The sequence below is a fragment of the Pelophylax lessonae genome, assembly GCF_965119305.1.
Source record: "Pelophylax lessonae genome assembly, chromosome: 6".
NCBI classification, from domain to species: domain Eukaryota; kingdom Metazoa; phylum Chordata; class Amphibia; order Anura; family Ranidae; genus Pelophylax; species Pelophylax lessonae.
Genome location: NC_138773.1, coordinates 103,844,908 through 103,872,385, shown reverse-complemented (window position 1 = coordinate 103,872,385; position 27,478 = coordinate 103,844,908).

Sequence of the window (27,478 nt, the reverse complement as noted above, 5' to 3'; positions counted from 1 at the left end):
TCATAGAAACATGGGAAAAAGAGAAAGGATCACGTTTAAATGAGCATGAAGTGAAAGCTTTACTGAGAGCTGTACATTTTTTCTGTGATAGATGTGAACACCATTGAAATGAACTATAAAAGCATATCAAGATGGTTTATAACGCCGGTAAAAGCACATAAATACCATCCAGAGAAATCGGAATTGTGCTGGAGGAGCTGTAATGCGCAAGGCACAATGTTTCATATTTGATGGAACTGTCCCAAGATCCATGACTTGCAGAAAATACAACAGCTTATTAGGGAAATCACCGGAGTGTGCATCGTAGATGACCCATGGACGTGGTTATTTCATAAAACAGATAAATCATAAAAAAAGTTGTAGAACCCTGTTTGCTCCATCTGCTTATCAGGGGAGCCTGATCAGTAGTTTTGCCTGTTACATGTGTCCATGTGTAATTCATTTGGTCTGAGGGAGTGTCCCCACTGTGTCCAATAGGGGAGCCTGTTGGACAGTGGAGGAAACCAAGCCAATGACACACAGGCTTTTGTGGCTGTCCCAGTGGGAGGGCACAACCGCAGTGCATCTTGGGATTGGTCATAAAAGCCAAGGGCACATGTGACAGGGCGGTCTTTGGGCAGGAAGCCAGGTCCCAGGAGGAGGGTGACAACTGTCTCTCCACCTATGAGTGTGGAAAGCGGTCATAGGCAGTCGGCCTAGTGGACCAGAGGTGTGGTGTTGGGCTGTGTGGTCCAAGGAAAACTGACAGGGGGGCAAGTGGCAGAGCAACCTGAGGAAAAACAGTGTCCATGAGTACCAGGGAGCTTGCCAGGGGTCTGCCCAGGAAGGGGACCACTCCAGGGAGAGTCAGTGGAAAGGAGCCGGCACACACAGCGAGTAAGAAAGGGGGTGCCAAGTTAGACCCTGAAGAGTAACCTAAGACATAGTTCGCTTTTTATACCTTCACTTCAGTGTCGAGGTGAAGCAGCGGTCTTGCCGCATACACCACAGCTAGTTGTCCTCAAAATTGTACATAGTTCAAGTTAGAGTATCCCACTCATCCCTTCTCCCATCCAAGTTCCAATAAAATACAAAAAACAAATCCCGTGGACTGTTCATTGACTTAGCCAAGGACTTAAAGTGATAAGTTTAACAGACAGTTGCTATGGGTAACCCAGGGGAATCCATTCTCAGAAGTTCCCAAGGGGGCAGTGCTACACAGTATAAAAACACGATCGTCCCAAACCTGATAAACGTAGCAAAGGGGGCAATAACAAAAAAATGGATAGATGCGGAAAGCCCCACCCTCAGAGATTGGTTCAATAGAACTGAATACATATACAACATGGAGTAAATAGGCAGTAGAGACAAAGAACAGGCAGAGAGCTTTTCAAACAAATGGAGAAAATGGACAGAATTTAAAAAGACAAACAAATATATAGAAGTAGATTAGGGGGATGACCGAGGAGTGAGCTAAATGTAAACGGAGAGGTAGGAGAATTGGTACAATAAAAGAAACGAGGGGTAGAAGAAAGGTGGAGGGAGGGTTTATAGGCCCGGGGATATAGGGAGAAATAATATCAACTGTAATTTGTGAAGTATTTTTGCTTTTTTAAAAACTTATTTTGTATTAAAAATTAATAAAATATATATAAATTAAAAAACAAAATATGCAGTACTTATTATATCAGAGCATGTCTGCCAGATAGCGATGTGAAATCTGTTAATAGCTGCTGGTGATTATACTCAATTTGACTCCGTCTAGACAGCATTGATATGACAGATCACACTTCAACGTTCTCTCAACACAACGTCAGAATGAAGGCAGGATATAAATAAGAGCATTAAACATCCTGGAAAGTTTATGAATACTGACAAGCAGGAATCAGCAGGAGTACCATAAGACCAACGTCTGTCTTAAGGTAAAAAAAAAAAAAGGCCGCACCACAGTGTAAAACGAAGAAAACAGTGAATAGTACCTACAGCTCAGCTTGCACTCACTTGTCAGAGTTGATAAATGTAGGTTACTGGAAATGTAATGCAGTCGCAGCTTGAAAAACCAGCATCTGCTTTATTCTTTACTGGCAGGGCTGTGAAGAAGAAGAGTACGCTATGCTCACGTAAGTAATGAAAGCTTCTTATTGAGATTGCAATTTACTACTCACAGCCAGAAACCTGCCTAGAATGGGAACAGATGCTGTCTTAAAACCTAGAGGGGGGAAAGACTTCACTAAACAAGAACACTTTAAAGGGAACTTTATCCCCCTGTGTTATATATTTATTTAAAGAAGATATGGATATCATTTACATAGTTACATAGTAGTTGAGGTTGAATAAAGACAATAGTCCCTCCAGTTCAACCTGTGGAGGTGTGTGTGGACGAATTCATTTCCCATACCCCTAAATGTTTTGATCTTTTAGATGTACATCCAAGAGTCTTTTAAAAGTAGCCATACTCCCCGCAGTTACCGCCATTTGTGGAAGAGAGTTCCACAATCTTATTGACCCTGCTGTAAAAATAAACCTTGCGTAGCCTGAGGTTAAACTGCTTCTCCTCTAGTCGCATTGTATGGCCTCGTGTCCTCTTACATTCCTTGTGACTGAATAGTTTTTTTCTATGCTAAGATCACCATTGAGGTATTTGTGAATCGCTATCATGTCCCCTCTCAGGTGTCTCTTCTCTAGGGAGAATAAATCAAGCGCTTGTAAACGTTCCTCATAATTTAGGTCCTCTAATCCCCTATCTAGCTCAGTTGCCCTGCTTTGGACTCTTTCCAGTTCCAGCACATCCTTTCTGAGGATCTGTGACCAGAACTGGATAGAGTACTCCAGATGTGGCCGGACCAGAGTTTTATAAAGTGGTAGGATTATAGTTGTATCTCTGGAGTATATCCCCTTCTTTATGCATGCTAATATTCTGCCGGCTTTGGCAGCTGCAGCTTGACATTGCATGCTATTGCATGCAGTTACTTTGGTCCAGCTTGAGCCAATTAAACTCTGCATGTACCATACCTGACCGATGACCCTTTTAAGCTAGAAATCACTGAAGTAGACACCAATACACCAGTGATCTCTGCTTGCTTCCAGATGCTGTGCCAATTGGCTAAACCTGTTACATTCTGAACACAGTAGGTCAGCCACTCGACGTGGGTGCCATTATGAGAATGCTTTGAATTTTCTGAATGAATGCACATCGCTTTCTGCCTGGACAAGGTGGAGAGTATGATGTCACCACCTCACCTCTCCACCTCATCCAGTCAGAGACCACTTTGCTTTCATTCAGAAAATGCAAAGCATTGTCTGAATGGTGCCTATGACAAGTAGATGACTTCCTGTGCTCAGAATGCAGCAGGGCAGCTGCTCAGCACGGGACTCGGAAGCAAGTGATCACTGGAGTAGAGATGTCTACTTCAATGATTTCAAGAGTGATTAGCCAGGTATGATATAGACTGTCCAAGCTGGGCCAATGTAAATATGTTTAAAATATGCATACCTGGAGTTCTTTAACTGCCTTCCACCCGCACCATTGTAAAATGATGGACGGATGGGAACACTATTGTTCTGGGAGTATGTCATATGATGTAATATAATGGAGCGATCTGTCACCCGCTGTGTCCATAGGACAGCAGTTTACTGGCCTGCTTGACGGTACCATGTGACTGATCACATGACAGTTGTAAACAATGAACAGCTTCCTTTCATGCCATCCATTGTATACAATTGTGTTACTAACTGTGATTGGTCACAGTGATCACATGGTACACTCAGAGCCAATTACAGCTCATTTGTACCATGTGATTAGCTGTAAACAATCACAACTAATCACAACAATATACAGTGTCTACCCACTGTCATTCAGTAAATATTTACAGTGCTATAAGACGGCATAGTATGTAAAAAAACAAAAAGTAAAAGGAAATGTATACATAATTTTTTTTTCTTTACATACTGTCACAAGTCATTGTCCCTGGTCATCGCCGCACCAGTTATATGGTGATACTGGACTGTACTGGTGAAAGTATGCAAAAAATACACCATTACATCTTGTGGTAGGGGTGTCCTGTTCCCATACCCCTAGTGCCCTGGGCCCCACTCACAGCTGGCATATAAAGGGTCACTATCTCCACCGAATACATCACTACTGGAGGGGCAACAAGTAAAGAGCACTGACACCTGCGAACCAGATGTCTATGACAACTTTGATAAAATAGGTGCATGTGTCCTTATGAGGACACTGATGTCACCAGCATCCCTTCCCTTTGTTTACTTGTGCTGTGGGACAAGGAATGACCTGGCCTGCAGCTTATTGAACTAAAAAAAAGTGTAAAGTGGAAGTTCAGATGGAAATGAGTTGGAAGGATGCCTAAGCTCTTCTCTAATAGAGAGGAGTTGGAACGCAAGCTAAACAGAAGGAACTGAAACAAATCCACTTACAGAAATGAAGTGGTGCCAGTTAGGCAACTGTTTTATGTGTTGCAGACCTGTTTTCTAAGAACAGTCCCAATTTTTTTAAGGTTTTCTGTTGAGTTACTGTGTTCAGTTCTAAACCGTCTAAATTTTTTATGATGTATATTTTTTTTATTTATTTTGACCTGTTGGTGTATCTGGGCATTATAAGTTGATTTCGATCACCAGTCAGGTTCTGATATAGGAAAACAGGAATATTAACACTAGAGTCGATTGATATATTTGTAAGGGGTGTAATGATCAGCTTCACATGGAGAGTTTATAATGAGACAGTCCAGGTGCCAGATTGTGTTTTATGGCTTCCTGGGGTTATGAGCTTCACATAGATGTAAACAATTGTAGCAAGGTTTCCAGGCCTGTGGCCTGATGTGGGTCTGCCATTGTTACCAGTTACCTCTCCAGCCCACGTGAGCTGCGACCCTGGGTATGAGAACTGAGACATTGACAACTCTGGCATCTTTGTTTTGTTGTTTTATTGGATTTAAGGTGATGGGAGAAGGGAATGAGTGGGACACTCCTTTAAGCTCAACTAATTACACTTGGGACTTAATCCTAGAAAAATGCCCGTTGGCGCTTTCTTGACGCCAGCCAACACTGAGAACACACTGTAGCTTGATAGAAGTGCTAGATTCTCGACTATAAGTCCAGAAGACCCAAGACTGTGAATTGTAGAATTACTGACACTGCTGCACTGCAAAGTCACTGAATACTCCCCTCCCGCCTTGCACTGGCTTGAGGTAGTACACTGTAGGTTTCTGTGAAACTGCAACTGTTAACTGACAAACACTGTATACTTTAGGGCCCAACTGCAGGTGCCCCCTTTCATTTGAATTCTTCGGGGTTCACTGACTATGTACTTCCCTCTGTAACTTTAGGGTCCTCAACTTAGGTACCCCCTTACAGCTAGCTGGCACTGGATCCCAGAACCTCTTCCAGAGTGGTTCCATCTGACTCTGGCAGACCCCCAGGGGCAATCCGCAGTACTCTCGACCTGTGTAGGCTTTCCTGGGACTGGACCCCCCTCACGCTCTGCAGGCTCTCTGCTCACCGGATCCCCTCAGCTCAGCTCAACACTCTCTGGATCCTTAGGGGACACCCCAATACATCCACCTCCTCAGACAGGAGGAGAGACAGCCGCACTCTCCCTCCTGCCAAAGACACCCTGTCACACACTTCCCCCAAACTTATACCCACTCCCAGAATCCTTTTGCAGCAAAATCTGCCTTCTGGGGTAGTTACAAGCTTGGATGTTTCCCCTGATTGGGCTTCCCACACTGCCCTATGAGAAGCCTCTCACAGGAGCCAGTGAGGATACTTCTCCCCTCAGCAGGCACATCTGGAAGCCCTGACACCCTGACAAAATAAATCACAGCCCTACTGTTAGGCAGACAAGGCCCACTATACATTTACCTAGCACCTACCTGTAGGGTGCTACACCATATTCAGCCTCCCGGCTTTTTGGTCCGCTTAGTCTCTCAGCCTGCTCCAGTCTGGGCTGAATCTCTCTTTATGTCAGTCTGGTTCTGATGCCTGTCTATTTGGGCCAGACAGGCTTCGACATGTGCTCATTGCAGGTCCATGCATGCATGCTGCCTCTGCAACAGTCTGTTTCCATTACCAGTACTGACTGAATGCAAAATATTCCAATTTGTGGGAAAAGGCTGTGACCTGACCTTTCAGGGACCCTTTTTACTGCCCAAACAGGCTCTAACCATTTCACTTACTGCATTTTCATAGTGAAAGACAGTGGTTCTGTCAGAGGGGGATTGAGGGGTAAGAAGTCCCGTAAGGAACTGGTGCTGGACTCCGACAGTTCATGGGCAATGTCTACATCACCAGCAAGCAACATCGGCACTGCAGAGTAGATCAAGGGGGTAGAATGGGAAAAATGACTTGGATGAATCAAGGATAGTGGCTGCCTTCACAAAATATCTACAGATCATTTCCTCTAACCCTACAGAATTTGCTAAGCTTAAAGGGTAATTCCACTTTTGTGGGTAAAGAAAAATTGCAGAAAAAAATATAGCATTTACAATTGCTACACAAGTCATATTGTAATTGAACGTTTTTAAAAATTACCTTTCCTTTTCAGTCTGCAGCGCTGAAATTTTCTGTAAATTGCAAAGCAATATGGCTACCTGGAGGCATTCTGTGCACAGAATGTGTACAGAACACCCCCCAGAAAAGTAATTTCCTGCTTGTATGATTGGATTTCCCAGAAGTCTGCACTAAGATACAAATCAGATTTTGGGCATCCCCTGCAACAAAAAATTATTTTTAGTGATATACACTCAAAGGGAAATCACATGTAAAAGGATGCTGACCCTGCCACTTTCTTCAGAGCCCTGCAAATGCTTCAAATTGATAATTATAAAATCACCCCCAATGAACAGCTATTTCTCCTAAATAACAAAAGGTAGGAATTTGCAACAAACATTGTTAAAATCCTTGCAATTTACATATATCTAACAAAAACACTGCTGGGCCCTTCGAATCCCACACCCACAGTTCCCAGGTCAGACATTTCCAGACGACTATCAATAGATCATGAGCATGTGGTGTCTTGCAGATCTGTAAGTATGGGTCCCCCCTTGGTTGATACTCAATGTTTATGAAGAATTTCATGGCGCTCTCCAGTATAGGTGGGTGGTGTAAAATGGGGGGGGGGGGGTGTACGCAGGGGAAAACAGGAGAAAAAGAGTAAGAAAAGAGGATTCCAATTAGTGGTAAGGGGAGCCAAGTTCGGCGGCTGCCAGGTGGAGCATGGAGGGGCTCTGAGGAAGATAAAGCAGGAGAGAGCAGAGCCGGCTTAGTGTAGCATAAAATGTATTAATTGATGGAAAACATAGTAACTTACTCTGAGGTAAGGATAAAACTGTGTGATGGGTATAGTAGGGTCATCTGTCTTCTTCTCCTCTGTCTTGTGTAATGAGGGCTGGTGGCAGGGCGCCTATGTTCCCGTGGGGAAGCTGGGTTGGGCGGTTTGTGGAGGACTCTGAACGAGGCTCCGACTTCCTGCTTCCGGTCTGGCCAAAGCCACATCCGGTGGGGAGAGAACAGGGGTTGCTCCGTACTCCTTCGTCAGGCAGTGGGGGTGGCCATTTTAGGACTGAGAATTTATACCCTGTTGATTGGGTGATTAATTGGACATCTGTCAGGAGGGGGCGGGGCCCAAAAAACACATAGGCCGGTGTTCCGTGAAAAAAATATACCCGTAAGAAAACCATACCCTCGTCACTTCCGGTGCACCTACGGAGGGTATGGATTTCTCACAGTAGTGTGTGTAATGTTATACTTGCCGCAATTATATTAAAACAGCTCCTCTGCAACATCAGTCATCTCCGCTCCTATCCCTCTCACTTTCCTCATCTCGGCTAATAAATATAAAAGCGGATCATGGAGCCGACATCTCCATGATTTACATTTCATAGACCTGCCGCCGCTTTTATATTTATTAGCCGAGATGAGGGAAGTGTCAGGGATAGGAGAGGAGATGCCCCATGTTGCAGCCGAGCTGTTTTAATGTAACCGCCGCAAGTATAATATTAAACACAGTGCCGTGATAATTTCATTCCCTCCGAGCATGCGTACTTCTGAACTTCTCTGCTGTGCAATGACATATCCGGGGCTCTGAGCATGCGCACTGCTACGCTGCTCAGCTGTTTCAGACAGGAAGTGACGAGGGTATGGAATTCTAACGAGGTATGGTTTTCTAACGTTACACCGGGATACTTTTATGAGGTGACTTCAGTGATTGTCTTTTGTGCATCAAATTAAAACAAGTGTCACTACAATATGGCAGTGGAGGAGTCCAAAGGCATGGAAAATGACAAATAACAAAAAGGAAATACAACCGAAAATATACGCAGTACAAAAAATGAATTAGAAATAAGAGGAATAAGAGTAAATATGAAACTGAATGAAATTATAGAAAAATGGAAAAAAAAATTATAAATAAATTAAAAAATATTACAAAAATATTTAAATTGCACATGAAAATACACAGAATAAAGGGAATATAAACATGAGGATAAGGCTAGCAGGGGAAAGTATATATGTGGATGCGAATCTACCTGGAGGGGGTATATATGTAAATGTGTCAATATGGTAAAAGAAGATATGAGTGTGTGGAAAGGGTATATACAGGCTTTAAGGAATTTAGTTCCTATGGAAACATGACTAGGAAGGTATGAGTTATGCATGGGGATAGGTGAAAACACTTGGGATCACGATGGGTCAAGGCAGAGGCGTAACTAGTACCTTCAGGGCCCCGGTGCAAGAAACCACAAAGGGTTCCCCAGACCCGTGGCTGGGGCCCTTCCCTCAAGCCTGGGGCTCTTCCCACTGATCCTCCGGGCCCTTTACTCTCGTTGCGGGGCCCTTTATTACGGTCCCACAGCGGGACCCTTTCACAAGTTCTGCAGTGGGCCCCCTTCCTGCCATCTTGGGGCCTCCCGACGGTGGTGGAATGCCAGGGCCCAGTTGCAAGTGTGACCTTTGCTATCCCTGAAGTTCACCCACTGGTGTCAGTAGTTTTTATTTTTTGGTATTTTGATTGTATTATTTTTTTATCATTTTATTTTTTTTTTTTTTTTTACGTCACTGACTATGACTCTGTCCATTCAGAAAAGGAAGGAGCTGGGAAATTACAAATTTGCTGACCCCTTCCTGGTTCTCTATTGTGACACATCCCCTGCATCAGCCGGCAGGAGAGGGGAAGGAGCACAGTAGGGGGGGGCAGCACAGTGGGGGGGGGGGCAGAGACAGCAGAACACAAGTGAACTGGATAGGAGGAGTGGTGGGGGCAGCTACAGAAGGAAAAAGAAGGACAGTGATTTCTCTACATGCTGCCCCCCCCCCACCCCTCCTATCCAGGTGTACAGGGGAGAGCTGCACAGGCCCCCTAGAGCATGGGGCCCGGTTGCAATTGCACCCCCTGCAACCTCTGTAGTTACGCCCCTGGGTTAAGGCAATAGGTGCACTCAGGTACTAGATCCATAGGGATATTCAGGTACACGCGAGGGATGTGTATTATGGTATCAATATGAGAAGGTAGGCTAAACCTACGTCTTATAGGATGTACACGTATATCGGAAAGGGTGACATCTCAGTGGTATATATGCACTGGCGCACACGCGTATGTATACACACACACATATTTAGAGAGAGGAACTGCCAATCAGAGTGTGATGTTTATTTCCAACCTCTCATTCAGGCCTCCTAGCGATAAAGTGTCCAGGGTGTATATCCAATAGTTTTCTTTGATGCAGAGTCGCTTGAAACGTTCGGCGGGGGGGAAAGTGTGCAGGGATGGCTTCCAACACCCACACCTTAAGTCCATCAGAGCTCTGGGAGCGATGTTCTGTGAAGTGTCGAGGGATACTATGTTTGTCTGAGCCTTTTTCAACCAGGTTTTGGTGCTCCCCAAAACGTTTACGTAAGGTTCGAATAGTGCGACCTACAAAGAGTAGGCCACGGGGCACGTAAAGCAGTAGATGACAAACTCCGAGAAACAGGTATAGAAGTCTGTGAGGGTATAGACTTTCTCCTTGGTAGAGAATTCTTTCAAGCCATGTTTTACATGTTTACATGTCAGTCACTGGGCTTTGCGGCATTTGTACATTCCCTTGATTTGGATCAAAGTAGTGAATAGTGTGGCCTATTCTATGATCGTGATCCCAGGTGGCTTCACCTATCCCCATGCATAACTCATACCTTCCTAGTCATGTTTCCATAGGAACTAAATTCCTTATAGCCTGTATATACCCTTTCCACACACTATCCATACATTCATATCTTCTTTTACCATATTGACACATTGACATATATACCCCCTCCAGGTAGATTCGCATCCACACATATACTTTCCCCTGCTAGCCTTATCCTCATGTTTATATTCCCTTTATTCTGTGTATTTTCATGTGCAATTTAAATGTACTTCAATTTAATTTTTTTAAATATTTTTTTATATTTTTTTAAATGTATTTATAATTTATTTATTTTTTCATTTTTCTATTATTTCATTCATTTTCAGTTTCATATTTACTCTTATTCCTCTTATTTCAAATTCATTTTTTGTACTTCATATATTTTCTCTTGTATTTCCTTATTGTTATTTGTCATCTTCCACGCCTTTGGACTCCTCCACTGCCATATTGTAGTGACACTTGATTTTATTTGATGCACAAAAGACAATTGCTGAAGTCACGTCATAAAAGCATCCCAGCCTATATGTTTTTGGGCCCCGCCCCCTCCTGACAGATGTAATCACCCAATCAACAGGGTATACATTCCCTGTCCTAAGATGGCCACCCCCACTGCCTGACGAAGGAGCATGGATGCTCCAAACGCGTACAACCCCTGTCCTCTCCCCACCGCTTGTGACGTTGGCCAGACCGGAAGCAGGAAGTCGAAGCCTCGTTCAGAGCCCTCCACCGCCGCCAAACCCACGGACAAGCTGTCAGATACCAGCTTCCCCACGGGAACATAGGTGCCCTGCCACCAGCCCTCATTACGCAAGACAGAGGAGAAGAAGACAGATGACCCTACTATACCCATCACACAATTGTATCCTTACCTCAGAGTAAGTTACTATGTTTTCCATCAAATAATACATTTTAAGCTACACTAAGCCGGCGCTGCTCTTTGCTGCTTGATACCCAATGTTTGCATTAACAGAATACATTTTATAATGTGTGTCATATATTCCTAAACTTTTTCTACTTTTTAGACAATTATGTTTCCATCAGCCCCTGAGGAAGTGACGCCATGTCACGAAACGCATCGGGTTACATGGATGCATGTTTACACCTATTATTGATTGATCTTTGTAACAGTGTACCTGGTTACAGAATTAATATGTATATATTGACCAATCTGCTTGACTATATGGCATTATGTCACTGTTAATCTGTTGAAATTGTATTTACCAATAAATCTTCACCTTGTTAATTTTACAATTGAGTGTGGTGCGCTTTGTATAAAGTCCCACGGGCAATTTATGTTTTTTGTGTATGTTACAATGGTCATAGATCACCCAATGGGGAATGTTTTTTCTTAACCACTTTAAGACCGGAAGGATTTGTCCCCTTCCTGACCAGGCCCTTTTTTGCGATTTGGCACTGCGTTACTTTAACGGACAATTGCACGGTCCTTTTTTTCCCACAAATAGAGCTTTCTTTTGGTGACATTTGATCACCTGTGCGATTTTTATTTTTTGCACTATAAACAAAAAAAGAGCGACAATTTAAAAAAAATATATATATTTTTCACATTCTGCTATATGACATTCTCAAAAAAAGAATTTAAAAATCTAAATTTTTTACCATTTTAGGCCAATTTGTTTTCTGCTACATATTTTTGGTAAAAAAAAAATCGCAATAAGCGTATTTTGATTGGTTTGCGCAAATGTTATTGAGTCTACTAACTACGGGAAAGATTTATGTCATTTTTATTGTTTTTTTTTACTAGTAATGGTGGCAATCTGTGATTTTTTGCGGGACTGCGACATTGCGGTGGACAGATCGGACCCCTGACTGACTTTTCTGACACTTTTGGGGGGGACCAGTGACATTACTACAGTAATCAGTGCTAAAAATATGCACTGTTACTGTAATATTTACACTGGCAGGGAAGGGGTTAACATTATGGGTGATCAAGGGGTTAAATGTGAGCCTAGGGGAGTGATTCTAACTGTGGGGGGCGTGGCTTCTGAAATGACCATAGAGACATGTGATCCTATATAGAAGGACCACATGGGCTCTGTAATTATTCCAGGGAGAAGAACGGTTAGCTGTGTTTACAACAGCTTACAATTCTTTTCTCTCATCGTGGAACGATAGCGGGTGTCAGGCGGCAATCGGAGCTTCCTGCCCACTGCATCGGCTTCCCTGCTAGCGAGCGGGGGCGGGAGCACACCGCCGGCGGCACGCGCTCGCCCCCTAGCCTCCTGCGAGCAAGCGACGTACAGCTATGCGATTTGCCCAGGAACGGCTGCCTGCCACCGTATAACTGCAGCGGCCGGTCGGCAACAGGTTAACAAAAGCGGAGTTACTCCTTAAAGTGATTGTAAACCCTTGATTTTTTTTAAAACTAAACATGTTAAACTTACCTCTTCTGTGCAAGAACAGCCCCGATATTCCTCTTCTCGGATCCCCTGCCAACGTTCCCGACTCCTCTCCCCCATCAAGCGCCCACCATAGCAAGCCGTTTATTATGGGGGTACTCGTGCGGACTCGCTCCTGAGCTGGTTTTGTATGTACATTAACACACAGAGCATGGCTCAGCCTGCTCCTACTCCCTCCTCACTGCTGTCTCTGAGCCAATAAGGAGTGAGAAAGCCAAGAGATCATGGGGCTGGATCTAAATCGGGCTCAGGTAAGTGTTAGGGGGACTGGGGAAACTGCCCTTTTTTGCAATACAGCACTGCTTTACTTTAACTGACAATTACGAGGTCGTTCGACGCTGTACCCAAATAAAATGTATGTCCTTTTTTCCCACAAATAGAGCTTTCTTTTGGTCCCCTGAAGAAGTCACGTGTGGTCGTGACGTAACGCGTAGGGCAGAGCACCGGAAGTGACGTAGTGGAGGACGGGAAGGATTAGTCCCGCAGCAGATAGACGCACTGTAGCAGTTTTATATGTGAGTGGCTACATTTTTTTGAATAAAATTGTTTGGCATTACTACACTATATTGGCTCCCTTATTTCGAGATCTGTGGTACTACCAGAGAACCTATAAGTGGATCCCTGCAAGAAGGAATATACCACCATCCCCTTTACCCAGTATATATGTTCAGAGGAGGAGAGGAGAAAGGAGTGGACCCCCTGATAGATTTTAAAGGCACATTACCTGAGACATGGAGGTGAGCATTTAGCACACCTAGAGGTGACGAGCACTGAAGAGCACCCGTATGCACAAAGTGTATAGGTGGAAGAAGTTACTTTAATACACAGAAGAGGAAGATTCACGCTATTATTATTATTTGGGACACTTGAGCACTTTATGATGCATGCAGGCATCTAATCACAATTGTTACATATTGAGATGCATTCAGGCATCTAATCACAATTAAAAAAGAATAGCGCACACATGCAAAAGAAACTACCAAATTCATCTCTTTCTCATGGTTAGTGTAGGACCCACTGATAATGGGGTACTTTGACGCAGTGGTGGGCTTGAGCACTATATGGCCATATGGTGGGACCAAATCCCCATTTTTATTGATGGATTGTCTTCAAATTTGGTAGTTTCTCTTGCATCTGTGCGCTATTCTTTTTTAATATACATGTCTCTTGGTTCATAGCTGCACCAGCTTTAGAAATACATGGGTATGCTCCCCCAAATTGTTTGCTTGTTTATCTAATCACAATTGTTACATAGTGAGAAATCTAGTTTAAAAGAGGTCACCAATTACACACAGAGCACTTTGTTGGCATGTGATTATCACCTTTAGTCCCGGTTCACACTAGGGCGACCTGTGAGGCAACCTGGTCGCCTCACAGGTCGCCGCAGGTCGCCTCCCATAGGGAAGCTGCGGACCCGTTCTAATAGGAGCAACACAAGTCGCTCCGACCTAGAAAAAGGGTCCGGAGCTTCTTTGGGGCGACCAGGAGGCGACCGCCATAGACTTCAATGTTATGAAGTCCGTGGCGGCCGCTCCGAGGTGCGAAGTAGCGTCGCCCCTATGTGAAAGGGGCCTTATTGTATTTATTCATATATTGAATCACCATAAGCACCTTTGATGTTTGGATATGCGTTTGTTTTTTAAAGACGATAATGTATGTGAATTTTATGATATAGAATTTTATATAATTTGACACATTCACCAATACTAGCACTTGATTGTTTGATTATATGAATTAGTTTATTATATTTAATCAACACATTAGAAATCAGTAGAATCATTTATTAATTAAATAATTTATTATTTATCACTGAGTCACCTTATACTACACATAACCTTTGAAGCGCGGTACTTTCCCCCCCCCCCCCCTTTTTCCTTTGGTGGTATTTGATCACCTCTGGTGTTTTTTTTTTTTTTTTTTTTTTGCGCTATAAACAATAAAAGGCAATTTAAAAAAAACAAAAACAATATTTTTTACTTTCTGCTATAAAACAAATCCAATAAAAAAATTAAAAAAATCAAAATGTCTTCATCAATTTGGGGCCAATGTGTATTCTGATACATATTTGTGGTAAAACAAATCCCAATAAGAATATACAGTTTAGTTTGCGCAAAAGTTATAGTGTCTACAGACTATAGAATGTTTTTATGGCATTTTTATTATTTTATTTTTTACTAGTAATGGCGAAGATCAGTGATTTTTAGTGCGATTCCGACATTGCCAGACAAAACAAACACCTGACACTTTTTTTGGGGACCAGTGACATTATTACAGTGATCAGTGCTAAAAATTGGCACTGCCACTGTACTAATGACACTGTCAGGGAAGAGGTTAACATCAGGGGCGATCAAAGAGTTAACTGTGTCCCTAGGGAGTGCTTGCTAACTGTGGGGGGGGGTTGCTGTGACTGGAGGAAGGCAGAGATCCAGGAACACAAGATCTCTATCTTCTCCCCTGTCAGAACAGCGATCTGCCTTGTTTACATAGGCAGACCACCGTTCTGCCTCTCTCAGGAACGAACGCGGGTGGCCGGAGGACATTTGGTCCACTTGACCAGCTGATTGGCTCCTCTTCCGTCCAATCAGCGTGCGATCGCTCCTCTGGTGGCACACCCGCGCCACCTAGTGGCTATTGCATTAAAATTAAGTACAGGTATGTGATTTTGTGCAATAGAGCTACTTTGCCGCAGTAAATGTGCGTTAGGCAGTCGGCAAGTGGTTAAAGAAGCAGGATGGATAAACGTTTTTGAACTAAAGAATTTCTAACACTGTACAGTATGTGATTTCCATCCAGAAAAATAAATTTAATCCAAAATAAATTGTTAAAAGCAAACACAATTAGAGTAACTTCAAGTATTTTTTTTCAAACCATAAAATATACTGAGAATTTTCATACAAACGTTCATTAGAAAATGTATGTATGGCCAGCTTTAGGCAGCATCCATATCATAGATATAAATGCATTTACCATGCTTTGTTTAGTAAAACCCTTTATAACAGTAATAGCAAATTACAGTATTTACAGTATATATTTCTTCAATATTCAATCACAATTATTCTGTATCTTTGTAAATAAAATAGTATTTAAAGCAAACCAAGTGACACACATGCCATATACAGATTTTTCTAATATACAGTATACATAAAACAAATACTGCATTTCCATATAAACTTTAATATTCTTACCGCCGAGAGATATGCAACATCTAGCATAAACCAATACATAGAGTGCCATCTGCTGGCAAAATGAATATAGCAAGCAGGAAATCTGTAATCAATAAGGTTAGTGTATTATTTTATGGAAGTCTCCCAAAATAATTAACAGTGGAAAATTATAACAAGTAGTTTTCCCAAGGCTGGGTTCACACCGGTGCACTGAGGTTTGGACGCAGTATAACTTATGTGCATTTTACACACGGCTTAAGGTGCACTCCCATTGACTTCTACATATTAGACCATGCATTTTCATGAAAGCGCATCAAAGTCCTGCATGCTACATCTTTGATGCATTTTCAGAAAACGCACAGTCTAATAGAATTCAATGGGAATGCACCTAAAACCATGTGTAAAACATGGATACAATACCGCTGCACCCTCTCCACAGGGCACCGGTATGAACCAAGCCATGAAGGAGGAGATCTTTGTTGTGTATTACATGGCACAAAGCAGGGGCTTGCCTTTTCTTAACCACTTAAGCCCCGGAAGATTTTACCCCCTTCCTGACCAGGGGTATTTTGCGATTCAGCACTGCGTGACTTTAACGGACAATTGCGCGGTCGTGCGGCGCTGTACCTAAACGAATTTGACGTCCTTTTTTTCCCACAAACAGAGCTTTCTTTTGGTGGTATTTGGTCACCTTTGCGATTTTTTGATCATGCGCTATAAACAAAAAAATGCGACAATTTTGCAAAAATAACAATATTTTTCAAATTTTTTTATATGAAATTCCCCCCAAAAAAATGTAAAATTCAAAATTTTTTTAAATTTTCCACCAATTTGTTTTATGCTACATATGTTTGGTAAAAAAAATTGCAAAAAGCGTATTTTGATTGGTTTGCGCAAAAGTTATTGCATTTACTAACAAAGGGAAAGATTTTTGTCATTTTTGTTGTTTGTTTTTTTAACGCGTAATGACGGCGATCTGCGATTTTTTTTGTGGGACTGCGACATTGGGGCGGACAGATCGGACCCTTGACTGACATTTTTGACACTTTTGGGGTTACCAGTGACATTTCTACAGTAATCAGTGCTATACATATGCACTGTTACTGTAAAATGACACTGGTAGTGAAGGGGTTAACTTTTTTGAGAGGGAGGGGTGGTGTGTGTCCCTAGGGGCGTGATTCTTACTGTGATTGGCTGTGGCTTGAGCTGTAGGAACAGTGATCAACGGTCCTACATAGTAGAACCGTGTGATCACTGTTTCTACACAGGGGAGAATGACAGGAGGATTGTTTACACTAGCCGCCTGCCTTTCTCCCTCTCCACCGACGATCGGCGAGTGACCGGCGGACATCGGGTCCGCCGGTCATACGCGCAGGGGGGCCCGTGACCGCGCTCCCCATAGCCTCACAGGCTAGTGACGTAACCATACGTCACTTTGCCTGTGAGGGGCTGACCGCCGCAGTATATGTACTTGCGGCGGTCGGCAAGTGGTTAAGGGTTCACACCATATACTCAGAAATCAAATGCTTTAACATCTATTGTGTTGGCATTCAGAAACTCCATTAGGTGGACTTGGATGGAAAATGCTAATTAATATATAGAAATGCTTTATGCAGGAGTTTTTCTCCAATGCACCTTGCATTGGTTCAAAAGGGTCCTACCCTTTTTTATATATTTACATCTGTTTTCCCTGGTGTGAACAAGCATTTAAAGAATCAGCATTGTGACACTGTGAATTGGGTTAGTTTGGGCTGCTACTTTTGACAAAGGATCACTTTAAATAGAAGATTCCAAAGAAACTGGTTCTTCACATCCAATGACTTGGAAATGGCAACAGGATTATAAAGGTAATACAGTGGGGGATATTTACTAAAACTGGAGAGTGAAAAATCTGCTGCAGCTCTGCATAGAAACCAATCAGCTTTCAAGTTTTATTGCCAATGCTTAATTGGACAAGCTGAAGTTAGAAGCTTATTGGCTACCATGCACAGATTCTAATGGCTCGTTTCCACTGAGCGGTACGGTACGGTTCGGTAAATCTTATTTACAAAGCTCAATAGTTCAAGCTTACTGTATATTGGACACCCAGCTCAATGAATCGGGATATTAAGTGCATCACCTTTTCCTCCCTCCCTCCCTCTCTCTCTGCTCTCTGGGGTTGCCTACAGACCTTCAGTTATAGAGAGCCTGTCTGAAGGCAAATCACCTGCCACCACGCAACCTGATCCCCTATTGTTACAGTGAGCAGGGCATCCTCTCCCCGCACCTGCTGTCACAATTCAAAAACAGCGCTCTGCTCACATGGCAGCATCATTCATTCACAGAGTTCTGTGCATGAATGAACTACAACTACTCTCAGCCATTGCAGCTGACAGCTTATAGTTCTCATTGAAGTATGTGGGTACTTCTGTTTGCTATCATAGTTCATTGATTTTCCTGCAACTCAGTTACCGCCTGTCCATATTTATTGGTGCAATGCTATCCTGGCTTTTTACCTGCAAAAAATGTACATTTATTATTTTTTTAAAGGTGACCTTAGCATTTAAATATGTTTTTGTAAAATAAAGATGTAGCACCCTCCTAGATGGCTGCTAGGTTAAAAGCATTGTTATGCTCCATCTGCTTATCAGGGGAGCCTGATCTGTTACTAATGCCTGTTCCATGTTTCCAGGTGTGAGTCACTTGGTCTTAGGGAGTGTTCCCACTGTATCCTATAGGGGAGCCTGTTGGACAGTGGAGGAAACCTGGCCAGTGGCAAATGTGCTTTTGTGGCAGTCCCAGTAGGAGGGCACTATTGACCATAAAAGCCAAGGGCACATGTGACAGGGCGTCTTTGACGGGAAGCAGAGTCCCAAGAGGAGGGTGCTGACTGTCTCTCCTCCTGCAGCCTGAGGAAAGTGGTCACGGGCAGTCAGCCTGGTGAGCCAAGTGTGGAGCTAAACCTTGAGAGTCCTGAAAAGCTGATGGTGGAGCTGCAGGCAGAAGTCAACTGGGAAAAACAGTGTCCATGAGTACCAGGGGGCTTGCCAAGGGGTCTGGCCAGGAAGGGGGACCACTCCAGTAGGTCAGAGGAAAGAAGGTGAGTTCACACGGTAAGCAAGAGTAAAGGGGGTGCCATGTAAAACCCTGAAAAGTAAGGGTAAAAGAGGGTACCAAGCGGGGCCCTGAAGAGTAATTCACTGTACAGTTCACTTATCCAGTACTTCACTACAGTGGCAAGGTGGAGCAGTGGCCTTGCCCCACTCAACATAGCTAGAAGGCCTCAAGTTGTGCATAGTTCATCCAGTTGGAATGGGAGAAGGGATGAGTGGGATACTCCAAGTTCTACAATAAAAACAACAAAAACCAAATTCCCTGGACTGTTTCCTGACTGAGCCAAACACTTAGGCTCCGTTTCCACTATCGCGGCTACGAAGTCGTGCTACTTGTAGCGCGACTTCGTAGTGTAAGTTGTTTGCGGCTTTCAGTGTCTTGTCCCTCATTATAGAAGGAAGTCGCACTGAAGTCGGCCCAAAAGTAGTGCACAAACTACTTTTCAAGTCGCGGCGACTGAAGTCGCAGCAGATAGAACGGGACACATTGAAATGAATGGCTTTTGACTTGCTGTGCGACTTGACATGTGTCAAGTCGCACAACAAGTCGCAATAGTGGAAACGGAGCCTTAAAGCGTTAAGAATGGATAAAATGTTGCTATGGGTAACCCAGGGGAACCCACTTCAAGTAGCTCCCAAGGGAGTAGTGCTACAAAGATTTTATATAAAATTAAATATATAAAATATCAGTTTAAGAACATGTTACCTATGAAAAAAAAGTTGAAAAAAAAACAATTACAGCTAGATTTCTATGATGTTTCAGTCTGCTCAACAACACTGCGATCTTGACTTTAATGTTTCAAATTTGCTTTAATAACAGGTATATAAAGGTCTGTGTCCTAAATCCTCTAGGTTTAGTGATTTTTATTTTTGGCATCATCTCTGTTTAAACCTTCGTTTCAGAACATCAGTCTATCCAGCGTCAGAACAGAAGGAATGTCTCACTTGGGTATAATGTGAATCTAACACACAGACGCACTGTTTGAACTAGGTGTGATCGCGTGTAAGTCATCTAGAATCCCAGAAATGTCTATGTCAGTTGGTGGTTTAATGTGTACTGTTCATCATCTCATCCAATATTCAAATTCCATGTTAAACAGTTTCACATGTTCTTCCAGTAAACTTCATTTCAGAATTGGCAAGGTGCTCACCAGAGGTGTAATTGAACAGGGCTTGTATCTACAGGGTAGTAATCTGCACTGCCACTTCCTAAGGAGTCTAAAAGACAAGGGTTAGGAAATATGGCTATACACTTACAACATAGTCAGCTCCTTAACCACTTTACCACCGGAGGATTTTGCTGTCTTCCGTCCAGGCCACTTTTTGCGATTCGGCGCTGTGCGACTTCAACTGACAATTGCGCGGTCGTGCGACGCCGTACCCAAACGAAATTTACGTCCTTTTTTTCCCACAAACAGAGCTTTCTTTTGGTGGTATTTGATCACCTGTGCGATTTTTACTTTTTGCGCTATAAACAAAAAAAGAGCGTTTATTTTGAAAAAATAACAATATTTTTTTATATGAAATTCCCCCCAAAAAAGATGTAAAAACCAATTTTTTAAAAAATTTTTGGCCAATTTGTTTTCTGCTACCTATGTTTGGTAAAAAAAATCACAATAAGCGTATTTTGATTGGTTTGCGCAAAAGTTATTGCGTTTACTAACAAAGGGAAAGATTTCTGTCATTTTTGGTGTTTTTTTTTTAACGCGTAATGGCGGCGATCTGCGATTTTTTTTGTGGGACTGCGACATTGCGGCGGACAGATCGGACCCTTGACTGACATTTTTGACACTTTTGGGGTTACCAGTGACATTACTGCAGTAATCAGTGCTATATATATGCACTGTTACTGTAAAAATGACACTGGCATGGAAGGGGTTAATTTTATTGGAGAGGGAGGGGTTAATGTATGCCTGGTGCTTACTGACGTGTAGGGGGGGAGGTGACTGAGTGAGCCAGGGACAGATCGGATGTCCAGCTATGCTGAACAGTCCGATCTGTCACTCCCTGTCACTATGGAGATCCGCCCGCTTGTGTTTACACAGGCGGGCGGATCTCCACACTCGATCCCCGGCGATCGGGGCAGAGCAGCGGCAATCGCCGCTGCTCCTCCCCTGGCCCGACTCCCGCTGTGAATGAAAACAGCGGGAGCGAGCCTCCAGCGGCGCGCAAGCGCCGCCCAGAAGGGGGAGTGTCCAACGACGTTAATACTACGTCGTCAGACGGTAACGAACCACTTTGCCGCAGTACTATTACCGTACTCGGTCGGCAAGTGGTTAAAGTGTTACTAAACACACAACAGTAAAATCAGTCTGTATATGCAAGAAAGCATGCTTGTTATACTCACTGTGGAAGCTAAGGGCTTAATCATCTGCATTGTGTAAAAAGGCTGTTTAATCCTGTATGCATGGATCCTCCCTTTCTTGCATTGTCCCCATAATATGTCCGGATAAGACAGTTACTTAAAGCGGAGTTCCGCTCCCCCCCTCCAAAAATTAGAAGTCAGCAGCTACACATAATGTAGCTGCTGACTTTTAATATTAGGACACTTACCTGTCCTGGAGTCCAGCGATGTCGGCACTGCAGCCGATGTTTCCATCGGCTGTCGGGTGCTGCCGCCACCATTGCCAGTAGAGGAACCCGACAGTGAAGCCTTGCGGCTTCACGAGCGGGTCCCTACTGCGCATGCGCATTCAGATTGGTTTGGTGGTGAGGGAAGGAGGAGGGGCCAAACTTCCGAGGGACGGTTGGGTGGAACTCCACTTTAAAGAGGAAGTAAACTTCCAACTTTAGGTTTTACCTATAGGTAAGCCTATATTAAGGCGTACCTATAAGTAGTGTAAATATCTCCTAAACATGCACCGTTTAGGAGATATTTACTGAGCTAGCAAGCCGGTTACGTCACTGGCGCATGCTCTCTGAAGGAACAACCACCCGTGGCGTTTCTTGAGAGCAGTGTGCCGTGACCAGCGGCTCCGGCACACATGCGCGGGAGTGACGTCATTGCAGCTCCAGCCAGTCACAGAGCCGGAGCTAAGATAGAGATGGACGCTGCCTCCAGTAATGGCATTGCATCGATGGAAAGCGTTGTTTTCAGGTAAGTTTAACATAATGTGCTAGTATGCGATGCATACTAGCACATTATGCCTTTGGCTTGCAGGTAAGAAAGAAAAAAAAGTGCAGCAATTTACAACCACTTTAATCCTGCTGCACATGCAAAGTGTGGTGTGTATTGCTAGAGAGTTTTTTATTCTTGGGAGAGTGCATGTGATCAGCACAGGGCCAATCAGCACTGTCCAGACAGAGGGTCAGGGGTCCTGCATCCTCATAGGACAATCAAGGGAGAATTAAAACTCCTCCTACAAGCTTTAACCAGACTCTGATAGAAGTTACAGGCCTGCTATTTACAGCTAATGAGAAAAGGTATTTAGCAGTTTATACTTACTAAAATGATTGCCTATCCATGTTATGTGTACTGTAGGGGACCAGATATAGTGAATGCAGGGTCCTGAGTTTAGTAACACTTTAACCGGTTGCCGACCGCCGCAAGTACATATACTGCGGCGGTCAGCCCTGGCCAGGCAAAGTAACGTATGGGTACGTCACTAGCCTGGGAGCCAATAGCGGGCGGGTAGCTTAGAAATTGTCCCCTGAGGAAATTGTCTTGGTGAAACATGTCAGGATTGCTACTCCGTGATACCAATACAGATACATTTTGCTTCTGAATTGAGTGTATATGCAGCTCATAAATTGATTTTAATATTATATGTGTATTATATGTCTTTCACATCTGTGTTATTTTAACCACTTGCCGACCGCCGCAAGTATATATACTGCGGCGGTCAGCCCCGTGCAGGCAAAGTGACATATCGGTACGTCACTAGCCTGTGAGCCAATAGGGGGCGAGCGTGCGCCGCCGGAGGCGCGCTCCCGCCCCCACTCGTGTGACCAGCGGACTTAATGTCCGCCGGTCACTCGCGATCGTCAGTTACAGAGGGAGAAAGGCAGGCGGCTAATTTAAACACAGCCGCCTGTCATTCTCCCTTGTGTAACAGCAGAGATCAAACGATTCTGCTATGTAGGACCGTTGATCTCTGGTGTTACACACACAGCCACATCCCTGCACAGTTAGAAACACGCCCCTAGGGACACACTTAACCCCTCCTTCTCAAATAAAGTTAACCCCTTCCCTGCCAGTGTCTTTTTTACAGTAACAGTGCATATGTATAGCACTGATTACTGTAGTAATGTCACTGGTACCCCCAAAAGTGTCATAAATGTCAGTCAAGGGTCCGATCTGTCCGCCGCAATGTCGCAGTCCCGCAAAAAAAAAATCTTTCCCTTAGTTAGTAAACGCAATAACTTTTGCGCAAACCAATCAAACTACGCTTATTGCGATTTTTTTGGCCAAAAATGTTAAAAAATTTAGATTTTTACATTTTTTGGGGGGAATTTCATATAAAAAAATGTGAAAAATATTGTTATTTTTGCAAAATTGACACTCTTTTTTTGTTTATAGCGCATGATCAAAAAATCACACAGGTGATCAAATACCACCAAAAGAAAGCTCTGTTTGTGGGAAAAAAAGGACGTCAAATTCGTTCAAGTACAGCGTCGCACGACCACGCAATTTGTCCGTTAAATGCAGTGCCGAATCGCAAAATAGGGCCTGGTCAGGAAGGGGGTAAAATCTTCTGGGGCTTAAGTGGTTAAGTATAACAATAAAATTTGGTATGTTTTAAAAAATCTTTATTGGTTTATTGGCACCTTAAAAATCCCCAACCCAATTTTCTCTTCCTCCATGATTTATGGGTGGTTGAGGTTTTTTTTCCTTGTTTCTATAATAAATACATTAAGTACAGAAACTATCATTTATGACCCCTGGCGTTGAAAATATTATGTCAAACAGGCAGCTGCTATCTATGTTATCCTGTTAATTGGTATAGTCCGCAGGCTGATTTCAAAAGATATTAAATGGATAACATAAAAGATGTCTGTTAGTGCAAGATGTTTTTCAAACAAACTTGATGAACTGTCATTGCTTATAATATATTAAAAAAATATATTATGATATAAAATATATTAATATATAATATAATAAAAAAGCTGAATCCCAGTTTGATGACAGCAAGGGATGGGCTCTGTGTTCGAGTCGAACATAAGTTCGCAGAACACACAAACAAATGGGACGCTCAGCACCCCATGCGCTGTTGCAGTGCATTGATTGCTGATGATTGGCCAAAGCATGCACCTGACCTGTATGCTTTGGCCAATCGCAGCACAATGTCCTGTAAGAGCCATGATTGGCCAAAGGCAGAGTGCCTTTGGCCAATCATGGCTCAGGGGCTAAGTCCACACCCCACACTATATAAGGTTGCTGCTTACACGGCAGCCGTGTATAGTGTGTGATAATAGAGATTAGACAGGTAGTTAGTGGATAGTGTGTTGAGTTAGTTTAGTGCAGTCAGTGAAGTGTACAGGCATACTCCACTTTTAAAATGTTTGGATATGTTGTAGTCCTGGGTCCCCTCTCTGAGCTCCCAAGGTTTTGTGTCCCTGTCACTTATAGTTTGTGAGCAGTGCCATGCCAAGCTGACAAAGATTTCCCATTGATGCCAATGTTAACCATTTAAGGACTGCCGCAGGCAGGCTCTCCTGCGCGTACTGACGTAGGACTACGTCAGTCGCGCGCCTGCTGCTAGGGGGCGAGGGATGCCGATGCTCAGGGCCAGCAGCTCTGATTGCCACCGGCCACCCGCGAACATTCCCCACAAGAGAGAAGGACGGTCAGCTGTTGTAAACACAACCGACCGTTCTCTCTGGAATGATCATAGAGCACCTGTGATACTCCTATATATATAGCGCAGTGCCCATAATTGCAGACTCGCCAGAGCCATTGACACTATCCGAATCACTTTTAAAAAAAGTCCAGGAAGCAGCGCTGAGAGGTAGTAGGGGGCGGGCGAAGAAAGGACGTGCTGTCATCGGAAGTCCCGACGCCTATGATAGACGTCGGCATAGCAGGCGGGACTTCCAACGACAGCGCGTCCTTCCTTATCTTCAGCGCGCTGCCCACCTCCTTCTACCTCTCGGCGCTGCTTCCTGGACTTTTTATTTTTTTAATATCGGCGTATAACACGCACTGTTACTTTTTCCTCCATTTTTAGGAGGAAAAGGTGCGTGTTATATGCCGATAAATACGGTAGATAGGACAGTACTTGTTTACAATGTAAACAGTACTTGTTTTTTTTTTTCTTTACATTTCTTCAGTTATTTCCTAGTTTCCATGCCTAGGCAAATGATGTCAAACATCCCAGAAGTCTTCAGGAGTGGAGGTCGGCTTTCACATGCCTGCGCTAAGGGCAGTTGGATTCCAGGAAGTAATCGCTACATGAATCATCTGCCCTCACTCCAGATGGCCCGTCCAGAAATGCTAGGGGGAAGTTTTTTTTAAGATTTTTTTGCGAAATAAAGCATTGAGACATGGGTGGATGGGGGAGTATGCTTTGATTATTAAAAATGAATTAAAGTGGTTGTAAATGGTCACCTTTAAAAACAACCCACTCAGTTGAAATAGAAATTTAGGGTAAAACATTTGTGTATAGATTTAAACAAATATGATAAATACCCCCCCCCCCCCCCATTTCTTTTTAAGTGATCACTTATTTCCCTTATTTCATTCCCTCTGTTCTCAGGTGCAGGAGAGCTGGGGGGAGGTGAAGCAGCAGCACACTGGGCTTCCCATTAAAGGGCTTTGCAAGACATGTGTGTCAGGACAAGTGTGATCATTGGAGGAGAGTAAACTGAGTTCCTAGCATAGCTAGAGAACTGACCACTGAGTGCTCTCCTGTTTAGTGCGGTCAGTTTTTAATAGGAAAGCAGAGTTTTGGATATAATAAAATGTGATGCTCCAGCATCTTATCTCAGCATATCATAAATGTCTGTTGCTGTAACCACATTGTGTAAATAGCCATTTAGAAACTCCAGGTTAAATAAAGGGAATACATCTGATGAAGACATTCTCAAAGAAGGGGACACTTAACCCAAGACTTCTCCAACACTTTTAGCTAGTCCCAGGCCATGCAGCACATGCGCAGGCTGCTACACCAACCAAACTAGTCTTTAAAATGCTTCCTCCTCCCTATTAACATTTATACCTACTAACCTGTGTAAAAAAAAAGGTGTAATACCTTGTGTCAGCCAGCAGCGTCTGCAGGGGAATGGAAAAAATGCTGACAACAGCTGAGAAAGGCGGGCGTGATGACATCACCCTTATGCCCCGTACACACGTGCAGATTATCTGAAGACTTTTGTCTGCAGACTTACCTTTTCTATGTAGTGCAAGGGCCTGCCGGATTGCATACAAATTGAAAGTGTTTAGGTTTGACCTCATATTTTATGGTTTTGGTAAGTCTGCAGACAAAAGTCTTCAGATAATCTGCACGTGTGTACGGGGCATTAGGCTCCCATGGTGCATCCATCGTCAGTGCTCCTTCCTCTCCCCTGCAGCCACCGCTTACTGACATAGGGGAGCCAGATCATGGGACCGGACCAGAGTGGGTTGAAAATAGGTAAGTGCAGTATGCAGTATGTATCTTTTTAACACAGGTTAGTATAGGTGTTACATAGCTAGTCAGGTTGAAAAAAGACACACGTCCATTTAACTCAACCAATAAAAAAAAAATACAACCATACAATCCCATATACACAATCATATACCCACAGTTGATCCAAAGGTAAAAAAACCCCAGCAAAGCATTATCCAATTTGATATAGCAGGGTAAAAAAATTCCTTCCTGTTCCCTGAGAGGCAATTGGATATTACCCGGATCAACTTTACCTATAAATATTAGTACCCAGTTATATTATGTAAACCTTGAAAATAATCCAGGCCTTTTTTAAAACAATCTACCGAGCTGGCCAGAACCACCTCCGGAGAGGTCTATTCCGCATTTTCACAGCGCTTACTGTGAAGAAACCTTTCTGTATTTGGAGACAAAATGTATTTTCCTCCAGATGTAAAGAGTGCCCCCTTGTCCTCCATGATGACCTTAAAGTGAATAACTCAACACTAAGTTCACTATATGGACCCGTTATGTATTTATACATGTTGATCATATCCCCGCTTAATCTCCTCTTCTCAAGAGAGAATAAATTCAGTTCCTCTAATCTTTCCTCATAGCTGAGCTCCTCCATGCCTCTTATAAGTTTGGTTGCTCTTCTCTGCACTTTCCCCAGTTCCCCAATTTCCTTTTTTGAGAACTGGTGCCCAAAACGGAACTGCATATTCCAGATAAGGTCTTACTAATGATTTGTACAGGGGTAAAATTATATCTCTCTCTCTCTCTGGAGTCCATGCCTCTCCTAATACAAGAAAGGACTTTGCTCACTTTGGAAACTGCAGCTTGACATTGCATGCTCTTATTAAGCTTATGATCTACCCCCGGATCCTTCTCCGCTATTGATTCCCCCAGTTGTACTGCCCCTAGTATGTAAGATGCATGCATATTCTTAGCCCCCAAGTGCATAACTTTACATTTATCAGCATTAACCCTTATTTGCCACATAGTCGCCCAATTAAACAGCGCATTGAGGTCAGCTTGTATTCCACTGCATAGCTTGGTGTCATCTGCAAAGACTCAAATGATACT